Consider the following 13,945-nt stretch of genomic DNA (forward strand, 5'->3'; position numbering starts at 1 on the left):
TCTCATTGGATGGATTCAGATGAGCCTGCACATGCCACTTGCTGCACCTCAAAGAAGTTTGAGATATGGCATGAGGGATGCAGGGAACAAAAAAAGTTCCTTTGCTGCATACTTGCAGTGGGAGCTTAAAATTTGATACATGGATGTCCAGGTATCAAAAAAATAAAAAATAACATAAACCTGCAGAAAAAAGGGGCAGGGCACAGTCCTGGACCATACCCTGAGGCAACCAGAGGTTTAGGTTCTCCAAAGAGATGCTCTGGTAGCTGGCCAGAGTATCTCTATGGCTGCCACTTGCCCCAGTGCTGAAGCACACTGCCTCCACATGAAGGCTTGGCCCAGCCACCTGGCACCCAGTGCTGCTTATGGCAAATTGCATGGGCCCGGCCCTGCTTCATGTGGCACTGTGCACCTTCAGACAGCAGTCCAGATGGTCACCCAGGTCCCTGGGCTGCTTGCAGGGACTCCCTCTCATGCTGGGCCAGGTCTTGTACGCATAGGCCCCACCTTGGGCCATACATGCAGGACCTGGCCTGGTGTGACATGCGGCCCCTAAAAGTGATGATAGCTTTGGCCCCTGAGGGGGAGCTCTGGGTCCTGCAAGGGGCTGTAGGCTCTGGGGGGGAGTGGGCTTTGGCCCACTGCAGAGGGGATGTAGCTCCTGTGGGGGGTACACATAGCCCCTGTTGGGGGTTTGTGACCCTATGAGGGGGAGCGGTGGCCTCTATGGGGGGGCAGTCCATGAGCTGTGGGGGGGGGAGGCTGCACCCTGCAAGGAACAGGGGATCAACCCTTATTGAGCAGACCCTCCCATATGCTCCCCAGATGCACAGTCCCCCCCCACAATCCACCCACAAACTCCACACCCCCAAGACACCCCTACAAACCCCTCACCCATGTACCTGGTCCTATGGGTCAGAAGTGAGGGGGCTGGAGTCGGGGCTGCCTGTAGGTTGAGAGTGAGGAGCTTGGGCAGAGGCAGGGCACTGGCATATCAGTGCTGATCAGCACTGCACATCATGGTGAGTGAAGGCGATAGGGGCAGCTCAGATTTTTCTATGACAAAAAAGCCAGAAGTACATGCCAAAGTGTATAGATATTCAGAATGTATTTTATTATGATGATAGATGCACTGGTAGGCTTCCAAATTGTTTTAAACTTGTAAATATATCAACAAAACATTGCCCAACTGATCTCTATAAAGTGGCATTTTATTGTAATAGTGAAAGAACATGATTTGGGGTATTTTAATGAGAATTTGGGTTTCTTATCATAGAGTTTGCAATTTTTAAACAAGGAACACCAGGATCTCTGCTGGTGAGACAGGTGGTGAGACCCAGGCAAGGAAGCCTGTCCAGGGCCAGCACTTAGGACCCAGCTGGAGGGCAGATGGGTTGGCTGATCTGTTGGCCATTTGGGTCCAAGAGGACACACTTGGGCAGTTCAGAGTGGCTCACCACAAGAAGCATGTGTTCTGGGATAGCTGCCTAGATGGCAGAGTGGAGGCCCCCTATCCGGGTCTGGCAGCTGTGCAGGCATAGGGCCACTGGTCCAATGGGGCAGACACTTTTGCAGGTGGCACCGGGTCACAACCAAGGAGTAGCCCCCACTGCCAGACTGCTATAATGCATAGAGGGGACAGGGGCCACTCTGGGTCAGGGTGATTCAGCAGTCCAAGCTGGCACAAGGCGTAGTATCCCCAGATACCAACTGATGGGGCCTGAGCTACTCAATAGGGCAGGTTTTTATACTGCTGGGGCCAGCACAGGTGCTGTCCCCAAGGTTTTGCTTCCCCTCCCTGCAGATCCCGGAGGAGCTGGTCAGAGTTATTTTGCCCCAAGTGACACAACTTGTCCCACACCAAAGTGCATGTCTGGGCATGTGAACTGAGGCAAAAATCACTTGCTCAAATTTGTGATGCTTCCATTTGAGCTGCTGCAAGTACATGTGCCTGCATCTGTGGACAAGCCCATTGAATTCAAATGTTATATAAATAAAAATAAAGTATTATAGGATACCAACTATGAAAAGGTTGATTTTAAAACCTATTCCAATATTACTAGTTCTATTTCTGAGTCCTACACCTAATCCTTCACTTACTTCTAGATTCCACTTAAATAAGTCAGATTCATTTCCAAGCAAAATACTTTCATAAGTTATTTCTGTTTTAACAACTGTCTCCATTTTTTCAATGAAAATTTGATGACAGTACAAGCAAACTTTGGATAAACATCTTATAAATCCAGGAATTGCTGAATTAGATCAGACCTGTTTTCCAGTGCTGCTCTTGTAGTGTCCAGAACTGAAATATGCACATGAAAAATTTCTGGACCACCGGGGCTACAGAAACATGCAACCCTACTACAAGAATTCAGTGATTTTATTGGATCAAAAAATCATGGAAAATAGTGCTTCAGTGGACCTCAGGAGCATGTTAAAAGCTGGATTATCCCTATCTAAATGATTCTTGATAAATGTTTGTTTAACCTATTCTTAAAAACTTTGCAAATAACTTTCACGTATCCCACACAAAAGTGCCCAAAACATCCATGCTCTTCACCTTTCTATAGACAAAGAAGGGGACAGGATGACAATAGGAAATAGTTTATTAAAATATGCTCGCTCTGTGGGTCTAGGAATCCAGAGTCCTACCAGGATCCTGGCATTGTGTGGATTGGTCAGGGACTGCCTACTCATGGGACACCATACCCCAACATCTGTCATTACAGGAGTGATACTGTGTTCCCACCATTTCTGTGATGAAAGTCAGTTGGTATCATAGAGTTGTGGGACAAAGAGAGGGAGATTACTTATGACTCTTGCTGAGATGAGGCAGGGGGTTGGCAGAACACCACAGCTCCAGCTGAGGTGTTAATGGAGGTGGGGTGGACCTTGTTTCATGCCAGCATTCAAGGTTGAGGAGAGGGAGAAGTGGAGGGACTGTGACTAACACAGACGGTGCTGTGACTAACACAGATTTATGTTCCCACATGTTGACTGATCTGCTTTGAAATGCCCAAGACCATGGAATGAGCACCCCGTTCCATGCCCACGGAAAGAAGGGAAGGGGAGGGTGAATGACCTACTCAGTGCCAAATAAGTGGGAAATTAACACCCTATACTTTATGAGAATTGGGAAGAAGCCTAACACTGCCCACATCTATCCATACACTGGGACCTGGCTTTTGGGATTTTCACTGTAATGGCCTTGTAGCAGGGCACTGAGGTGCCTGCTACTTGTGGAGTAGTAATGAAGAGACACAGGTGCAGATTGCTAGGACAACCAGTGGGAGTCATTTAACTGGAAGGGGCAAGGCCTGGCTCCTATATAAGTCTGAGGCTGAGGCCAAGCAGGCAGTTCCCTACTGGCAGCCAAAGGGGTAGGAACTTTGCTGGAGCAAGAACAGAGAAGAGGCCAGAATGCATGACCAGTTGGTATGGAGGAAGGATGAAGCACCCTTGGGAGTGGTTCGAATAATATTTCATAGTCTCATAGTTTCTAAAAAAGGGACCTGAGTAGATCTTCTAGTCTGACCCCCTGCCATGGCAGGAAAGATTACTGGGGTCAAACGACCCCAGCAAGGTGTTTATCTAACGTCCTCTTAAAGACCCCCAGGGTAGGAGCCAGCACCACTTCTCTTGGCAGTTGGTTCCAGATCCTAGCTGCCCTGACTGTGAAGTAGTGTCTCCTGATATCTAGCCTAAATCTTCCCTCTACCAGCTTGTGACCGTTATTCCTGGTCACTCCGGACAGTGCTTGGGGAAACAGGGACTTCCCTAGTGCCTGCTAATCCCCCCTGACTAGTTTGTAACAGGCCACTAGATCCCCCCTCAGCCTTCTCTTCTGGAGGCTTAACGGGTTTAGATCCCATAGCCTATCCTCATAAGGTCTGCCCTGCTGCCCCCGATCATACGAGTGGCCCTCCTCTGAACCCTCTCCATGTTGTCCACATCCCTCCTTTCCATGGTGCCCAGAACCGGACACAGTACTCCCACTGTGGCCTGACCAGTCCCGCATAGAGAGGGAGGATCACCTCCTTGGACCTGCTTGAGATGCATCTGTGGATGCATGACAAGGTGTAGTTGGCCTTCCTGACTGCATCCCCACACTGCCGGCCCATGTTCATCTTGGAGTCAATGATGACTCCAAGATCCTTTTCTGCCTCTGTACTGACAAGAAGGGAGTTCCCCAACCTGTAGGTATGGTGCAGGTTGTTCTGCCCCAGGTGCATCACTTTGCACTTGTCAGTGTTGAATCCCATCCTATTCTCATCCGCCCACCCTTGTAACCTGTCTATGTCCGATTGTAGCCTATTGCTCCCTTCTAGCATGCCCACATCCCCCCACATCTTAGTGTCATCAGCAAATTTGAACAGGGTGCTTTTTATCCCATTGTCCAAGTCTCTGATGATGTTGAACAGTGAGGGCCCAAGGACCGAGCCCTGCAGAACCCCACTGTCCACATCCTTCCAGGTTGAAAATGACCCATCCAGCACCACTCTCTGGGTGCGGCCCTCCAGCCAGTTGGTGACCCAATTGACTGTGTGGGTGTCAACACCACAGTCCCCCAGTTTCTTAATGAGAACAGGGTGAGAGACAGTGTCGAAGGCCTTCTGAAAGTCCAGGAAGACTATGTCCACTGCTACCCCTGCATCTCATGATTTGGTGATCTGATCATAGAAGGCCACCAGGTTGGTCTGACAGGACTTGCCACTGATGAACCCATGTTCATTGCCCCTAAGCATGAAATCCTCTGCTGCTCCTCGTGGATGGGTGCTTGCATAATTTTCTTGAACAGCTTATCTAGGATTGAAGTAAGACTAACTGGCCTATAGTTTCCCAGGTCCTCCTTCTTACCTTTTTTGAGGATGGGAACCACGTTGGCCCTCTTCCAGTCCTCTGGCACCACACCAGAGTACCACGAGTGCTCGTAAAGCCGTGCCAGGGGTCCTGCAACGACCTCAGCCAATTGCTTTAGTACTGTAGGGTGGAGATCATCTGGACCGGCTGACTTGAATATGTCCAGTCCCTCCAGAAGCTCCCTAATTAGTTCCTCACTAACCTTTGGCCTAGGTGTGCCTCCCCTGGGGCCAGAGGGGGAGCCCGGGGTGGGGGGTGGCTGTTCCAGTCCCTGTTTAGGAAGATGGAGGCAAAAAACTTATTAAATATGTTGGCTTTGTCATCTGGTGTGATGACCAAATTTCCTAACCTGCCCTGAGGGGCCCCACATTACCCAGAACCTTCTTTTTACCCCCTATGTATTTAAAGAAGGACTTCTTATTGTCCTTAATCTGGGAAGCTAGTCCCAGTGCTATCTCTGCCTTGGCCTTCCTGACTGCCCCCCTACATCCCTGAGCAACTGCAGTATAGTCATCCCTGGTGATGTCCCCTCCTTTCTATTGGGTGTACGCCTCCCTTTTAGCTAGTAGACATTCCTGGATGCTTTTGGTGAGCCATGGGGGCTTTTGTGCCCTCCTACTCCCTTTGATCCACATTGGGATTACCTCCTTTTGGGCTTGGAGTATCGTCTCCTTAAGGAGCGACCACTCTCCTTGGACAACTGGCTCCCCTCCCCTCTTGGACCTCAGTGCTTCCCTGACTGTTGTAGCTGATTGGCAGAAATTTGTTATAGCATAGGGGCTTGAGTTTTTTGTTTACTGTTTATGACCAGTGACTTTGGAGAGGCTATTAGGGGAAGGAAGAGTCCTCATAGGGGACCTGCAGTGGCGTGACAAACCCCAGCCCCAGAGCAGGGGGGGCAGTGAGGAGCCACAGAGTAGGGGGGCAGTGAGGAGCCCCAGAAAGGGGCAGCAACCTATGACAGCCAAAGGAGGTAACATTAGGTGTGTGCCAACCCCGAGCGCCAAAGGATAGCAGTGTTGGGAGAGTGCCAGGATACGCGTACGATTGTGAGGGTGCCAACTCCAAGTGCCTAGTAAGGCAGAGAGCAATAAGTTTGTGAAGAACCCATGCACCCAGAGAGATGTTGTTGTGAAACAAAGGGCTATTGAGAGCCCAAGCACCCAGAGGTGCTAAGGATTGCAGGTCATCTAGTCCAACCTCTTGTTCAAAGCAGGACCATCCGCAACTAGATAATCTCAGCCAAGACTTTGTCTAGCCAGGTCTCAAAAGCCTCCAAGGAGGGACGTTTCAGATCAGTTATGATTGTGATTTTTCTGTCAGTTGTATACTGACAAAATCTCTAGTAAATTAAGACAACTGGTTTTTTTATTATTATTATAAAGTGTATGTAATTCTGACAGTCAACAATATAGACAAAAGCACGAGAACTGCTACTATACACCATATCTACCCTAGGAGGGTTTACCAGTATAATTGTGATGCCTGAGCAAGCATAAGGCTATGTTTGTATGAGAAGCAATTTGTCAGGATAGCAAAATAGTTACAATAGCAAAACTTTTCTAGAGTGGACCACCACAAACAGACCTACCCCATCTAGTTTTTGTCCAATAAATATGCTCAGATGAGTCTTCTGGGAAACAAAAATCTGTGTGAATACATTTATATAATAGGTGAGTGCACTTTCTGTTCACAAAGAAATAGCTAGGGTGCTAAAAAGTTTACAGTTGATATTCCATTTCTCAGAATTGTGTCAAAATTAAAAACACTTATAACTAAACACATCTAGTTAAGACTTTTTTTTTGCTTTTTAATATTCATAGTTTCCAGTTTTTCTATTTCAGCCTATTGTAATTAAAAATGGCTAAAGCCATTCCTGGACCTACTCCAAAACTGGATGGATTTACTTATTGTTAAAGAACCCTATTTTCAGGGAAGATAACAAAAATATTGATGATGCATTTTTTACATCCTTGGATAGTTATGCAGTTGTTACAAATTATTAGGTAAAATCTTAAGTTGTCATTACCAGCTCCTAAGCCTTCTCTATATCATGAGACTGAGACACTCCTCCTGACATTTTCAGGGTTAATTTGACATATCTTAAATAATAAGTTGCATTAACAAACATACTAGCTTTTTTCCCTTCCTAGGTAAATTGCTTGGGAGATTCCTCCATTAAGAGTGACTAATAATGGACACGCTTCATATAAAATTATTTGTTATTGGTGCCAGCATTCTGAACATTTGGTAACTGCCAACATCTACCTTTTAGTATGTGGTTTAGTTACATTCTGATGAATTCATGGGACCCAGGTTCTGCAGAGATTTACCCTCCATGTGCTTCTCTTTCATATTTTCATTAATGACTTTGATGAAGGAAAATTTATAACATTCTCATGTGATAATAATTTGAGAAGGGATCCAAGTACTTTGGAAGAGAGGAATGGAATCAAAATTATGATGAATTGGAAAACAATGACATTCACTAAAGGAAACTACATGATACTCTACTTAGGGGAGATAAATAAAATGACTATTTTCAAAACAAGTAATAATTGGTCAGGCAGCAGTAATATAGATAAAAATGTGAAAGTTATAGTGAACCAAGAAAGTGTCAACGTGATGTTGTTACAAAGAAAGCAAAACTCTTTCTTGTATTAACAGTAGTGGTGTATATAAAGCAGGAGAGGTAACTAAACTGTTTTAGTTGGCAAGGATGAGACCTCATGTGAAATACTAATGCCCCAGTTGGGGCATCAATCTTGAAGAAAGATGTAAGCAAAATTGAGGAGTACTTATAAGCAAGGATTCTGACTTTCTCTAATTAAAAAAAATCCCCAATTTTTCAATTCAAAACTAACCCAAAATCCACATTTTCCTGTGTTTAAAATGAAATTCCACAAATATATATACACATGCAGAGTAAACACCTGCAGGGTAAATACATGCATTCATTTGTATATCTATCTGAACACATGTAGGGTAAATCCCTGAAGAATGTGGGTTCCAGCTGACCCATCAGATGGATATATATAGAAGAATGTATGGATTTATTCTGCATGTGTTTCTAGTCCATATTTTCTTTAATGACTTGGATGACGGAAAATTTATATATGTAGGCATTAATTGAATATACTATATATGAATATACTATATATATCCACATTTTCCTGTGATTAAAATGAAATGCCAGTAATATATATGGGAGGAAAGGGGTATGGGGGGGAGGCAGATCAATGCCCCCTGTGGTAAGGGATGGGGCAAGAGCAGAAGCAGGCACTGCCTAGCTGGGATGGGGGGTCAGGGCTGAAGCTCATGGTGGGGTTGCTCCCACCACTGCATGCACCCCAGGAGGGCATGGGGGAGTGCTCCCCGGATCTGCTTGGGGTGGGGTAAGCTTCCACTGGGGCTTTGTGGGGCTATTCTTGGAAGGAGATGGGCTTAGAGCAGGTGCCAGTGGCACTGGGAGAATGCTGCTTCCACACCAAATTTTGCCAACACTTTGCTCCCAGTACCACTACTGCCAGCTGTCTGCCACGGCCCTGGCTGAATCCCCTGCTTCCATCTATGTGCCAGGGAGAGCCAGGGTTGTGCTGGGTGGCTGGCAGTGGCAGCATTGGGAGCAGAGCAGTGGCAAAATTTGGGATGAATGCAGCATCCTCCCAGTGCCACAGGCACCCGCTCTGAGCCCAGTCTCCACCGAGAAGGGCCCTGTGCAGCCCTGGTTGCACCCCATTGTGCCCTCTGCAGATCCATGGGGCACCCCCCCCATGTCCTCCTGGGGTGCAAGCAGCTGTGGGAGCCACCTCCCCACCCCCTATTAGCTGTGGCTTCATTCTCCCCTGCCCTGCTTGTGCAGTGCCTGCCCCTGCTTCTGCTCCCTCCCTCACCATGGTGGGTATTGACCTACCCCCCCCATGCCTCTTCCCTCCCTTCTCCCCTTCCACCACACTGGACTTACCAGGTGGAGGCAGCTCTCTATGCTGCCGGGCCATGCTCCCTACTGCCTGAACACTGTGTTTCAGCTGTGCACATGCTCAGGCATTTATCAGCCAAATTATTGGCCTATTGGGCCAATATCCGATACAGACAGTTTTCTGTATATTGGTACCAATCCAATATCAGACCGATGTATCAATACATCTCCAGTTTATAGTCAATAGTTTCTTTAATGACTTGGATATGTATTTGTATCAACTGAACACAGTGTGCTCAGTTCATGTATCAATTGATACATTCAGTATCAACTGACCACAATTTATATATTTACAATTTTCAAGCAATATGGAGGCCTACCAGTTCCTCAATCATTATAATAAAATTCTAAATACTTATATTTTTTGGCATTTGATTTTTGAGTAGGGAAATAGCCCAAAGCAATCAGAGAGCATGGTGCTGGCTTTACAGTAAAAAATAAGCTGCTGTTTGCAGTGAAACCTCCAAACAAAGGTTCCAAAAGATTAATGATGCTTCAGCTTACAATTACCTCTAATCCTGGCAATCTCCTATGTGCATACTCTCCAACTCTCACCACTTCATCTGAATCAAAGGACTGCTTCTATGATTAAGGTAAGCTTTGTACCTTAATAATATTTCACCTAATGAAAAAAATCCTTCTTCTTGGAGACTTCAGTGAAAGGGTTGGCACTGAGCATGCTGCCTATTTGAGCACCAATAGTATCAGCAAAATGAATGAAAATGGACAACAAATGCTCAAGCTAAGCTCATGCAATGAGCTATGTATAACCAATTCTTACATCAACATGAATCCTCAAAACAAAGTGTCTTGGCACCACCCACAATCTGGTCATAAACTTGACCTATCAACTGCTCATGAGACTTCTGTGATGTAATCATTACATGATCCTATCAGAGTGATGTATTATTCATTGGTATGCATCCCAGGACATTACACAAAAACAAGAAACTCCTTTCTACAAATAAATGACACAACTGAAAGCTGAAGACACATCATCTGAATTAATTAAAACTGTATCAGGAGCTCTATCATATCTTAAGCAGTGTAATACTGCTGAGGAGCAAAGGGTTTAGCTCAAAGGAGCCATCAAATTGCCTTGGACACTTGCATTGCAGCTGAAATGACCAGTTCAATAAGAACTCATGTTAAATGATCCCACCCATGTTACTGATTGCTTCTTTCTCTATTTACATGTTTGTCATTAGCCCCTGAACTGCTTTCATCTTGACATTAACCAAAAATCCATATTTTTTCCTCCAGTCTATATCAGTTTTTAAAAATATGCTTATCAATACTGAGATAATAAATTAACACAAAAAGAGATTGTCGTAACAAAGTGCATAGTATTTCATTAAACTAACATTAGATTGCCATATTTGTGACATATATATAACCTGTTTCACTCCTAAGTAAATAAATGGGACTTCAGAATTCTCAGGAAATAAGTTAAATATAGGGATAATTCAGTTCAGAATTGCATGTATTTAATTTTCTTTGTTCCTCTTAAATTCAGATGTCATTCACTTTAACTCAAAGGACAGATGCATGCATTGCCCATGGATAATTTTTCAGTTCAGCTGCTATCAAGTGGCTTATTTTATTCTCTTTCTATTATATGGAAAGATCCAAAGTAATTATTAGCCTTTTTTAGGAATAGTTTTAATAATGATTCTTGACAAGTCATCTCCAAAGTATTTTATAAAATATTAACTAAAGGCTAAATCCTTCCACAAACTGAAATAAATGGGAAATTGTCAAGTGATTTCAGTGAGTACAAGTTGAATCCTAAAAGACCCCATAATGGAACAGCTATCCATATTAATGAAAACTTACTTGAATAAGTAGCTGAGTTCAATATGCCTATTTATGAAAGTAACTGTTATGTAAGCACTTGTTCCATATTAGAGTTGTTAATAATCCTCAGAACACATGGAAAGAGGTAAGTAATAGGTTATTAGTTTCTGAATTTCGTTAAAAAAAGAAGAAAATAAGTAGGAACCTTAAGTGAATTGCCCAGAGTCACTGACAGATTTTGCTTCTGACTCAGAAGTAGAAATCCTTGTTCTCCTAGCACTCCTAGTTTTTTACACAGTCCATTATATTTTGTATTTTTTTTTAATCAGAGAAAAACAGGATTGCTGGAGGTCAAATATATTAAAAATACCTACAGATTAGAACATACAATCTTTCCTTTGCTTTGCTTTGCTTTGCTTTGCTTTGCTTTCCTTTCTGGCCATATTTTTTATTTTAAAAAGTAAATGTAAATAAACTTAAAGTGTAATATTTCCTAAAAATCTCAAAACATTTTATTTCAGTATTGCCCAAACAAAACTTCTTGACTGTATTGTTTTTCCAACCAAAAAATATCAGTGAATAATTTAACTTGATGTGAATAGCAAGTTTTTTCAACTGGAAAAAAACATGTTTCATCTAAAAAAATTTGCATACCTCTAGTTCTTGTGCTTTGTAAACATTGACCCTTTTGTGGTAACATGTACCAAAAATATTGCATAATGTATATTTTCCCCCTACTATTCCACTAGAATTACCCATATTTTGTCATTTTAAGTGTTATCTACAGTAACCAATTTTTTTTTACTAGCTAAAGTAAGTCTAAAGAATTACTACTTTTGTGTTTTTGTGCTAAGTTACAAGAGACTTAGGATGGGTGGTATGTGTTGTCCATAGGTTCAGGGCTGTTTATGTTTCAAGACACCTTCTGGGGTGTTTGGAAAGAACTGTCCCATGGGTGCCCTGCCTGGACCTTGCTCTGTGAAACAAAGCATAGCAGCGTCCATGTGGCTCAGCAAGGTGGTTTCTAGTCTGGAAGGGAGGGAGCCTTACGCTTTAGTGAGAGCCTGTATCCCTAGTAAGACATAAGATTTTTCTCCTATGTTGCCCTCTATTCATTTTCCCCCAGGATTATGTTAATGGATCAGTTTAAAAAGGAGTACCAGATAAGGGAGAAAGCCACGTCTGACCTGAGGTTAAGTGCTGTATAGGGAAACAAAAGAGGTCTGTCTCAAATCAGTACTACAGATAAATATGTCTTGACCTGGTGTAAGGTAGCAAATGGTGTCCCCCAGGGTTTGGTACTTGGACTGGTGCTTTTCAACATCTACATGAATTATCTGGATGTGGGGGTGAAAAGCACAATGGCAAAGTTTACTGATGACCCTAAGCTTTTGCCATAACTCAGGGTAGACTGACAATCCAAGTGGACCTAAACAGATTAGTTAGATGGACAGACCAGAACCAGATGCTGCTCAACACTGAGAGGTGTAAAGTGATCCATCTGAGGAGGAAAAATCTGCAACAAAAGGGACCTGGGGATCATAATTAACCATAAAATGAATATGAGCCACCAGTGCGATGCTACAGTTAGCAGACCAAACAATATGCTAGCAAGAATCAACTGATGAATCCCAAGCAAAACTAAGGAAGTTATTTTCCCGTTCTACTCAGCATTGGTGGGGCTGCAGCTGGAATACTGCATTCAGTTGTGGATGCCGCACTTCAAGAAGGATGTGGAGAAGCTTGAGAGTCCAGAGAAGAGTCACTCATATGATTAGAGGCCTGAAAAGCAAGCCATATGAGGAAAGGCTGACAGATAAAGGACTTTTCACCCTAGAAAACAGAATACTTCAGGGGGATTTAGTGGCAGCTTACAAATATATCAGGGGAGAGCATCAGGGGCTAGGTGAACAATAATTCACCAAAGTGCCCCAGGGGAAAACCAGGAGCAAAGGCCATAAAATCTTAGAAGGAGATTTCTGACAGGACATAAGGAAAAACTTCTTTATGGTCCATGTGACCAGACTCTAGAATAGACTCCCAGTAGAGGTGGTCCAGGCACCTACCCTGGAGATCTTCAAAAGGAGACTTCATACACACCTTGCTGGGGTTATTTGACCCCAGCAGTCTTTCCTGCCTATAGCAAGGGGGTGAACCCAATGATCTCACAAAGTCCCTTCCAGCCCTAAACTTCTGTGAATCTGTAAATCCTCTTTAGGTGAGGGGATCCTAGAGCCCAGCAGCTCAAGATGAATAGAAGGCAAGAGAAGGGGGAAAGGTCATGGTCACAATGAAATTCTTCTTCTGTTCCTGAGACATGTTTGGTAGTCACAACTTCAGGACAACTCCATTTTCAGATGTCTATCCCTACTACATCTTCAGAAGGGGCTGTAACCAGGTCTTGCTTCACGAGTGGCTGTGATACTCTTGGTGGCCACATAAACTGTGCCAATAAGCCTCTTCTTCTTGCCTGTCACACCTTGATGTACTTATTGTAGGGGAGGCTGCCTAAGGGGCCTAAAGTGAGCCTCAATCTATCTAACAGCTAGCAAGTCCCTCCTGGATGCTGCTGGTCTCAATTCTGCTCTTAAACTGAGTAGAGATTCTTGGCCCATCCATGTCTCAGGGAACCTGTAGCCCTAAGGGCTTATCACAGGCTCTGACCTCCTCTTCAGCTGTGCCCATGTCTCACAGTACCATCATTGTCTTGTTGGGGTCTCAGCTTTCTTAGCCTCTACCTCTTTTCTGTAGCAGGGGCCTTCTGGTCTGGACCCACTGTCCTGGACTTGGTTTCTAGGCACCACCTCTTATCTTGATTACATTAGTACTAGTACCCCTGGCTCTCCTCTGGGCAATGAGTTTACTTCAGCTCTGTTTGGGCCCTTGGCCCTATCCATCTTGAGTTGCACTCAGCAGCATTTCTTCCCTCGGATGTAAACCTATAACGCTCAAGCCCACTCTATGTCCTGGGCCTCTTTAGCTCCAGGCAGATTCAAGACACCCCTGTGCCCTTAGGCACTATTGGAACCTCCATAACAGACCTGTTAGTTACAAACCCAATCCTCTGGTGTAAATGATAACACAGCAATAAGCCTCTTTGGTTATAACACCAGGTAACCCACTCTGGCTCTGAACGTTACTAGTGGTTATCCATCTGTACAACCAGGCTCCAGGGTCATAGTCCTCTGCAAGACAGTAGCATTCTGTTTGCCTCTCCTAAGGTAGCTCTGGTGCCAACTAGGAGCTTTCTTGGCCCCTTCTGCTCTGGAGCTCCTTTCGCTATAGCCTCCAGGACCAGATTGACCATGT

Source organism: Crocodylus siamensis, chromosome 1 (assembly GCF_052110815.1).
Source record: "Crocodylus siamensis isolate JL-2025a chromosome 1, ASM5211081v1, whole genome shotgun sequence".
Taxonomy (NCBI): domain Eukaryota; kingdom Metazoa; phylum Chordata; order Crocodylia; family Crocodylidae; genus Crocodylus; species Crocodylus siamensis.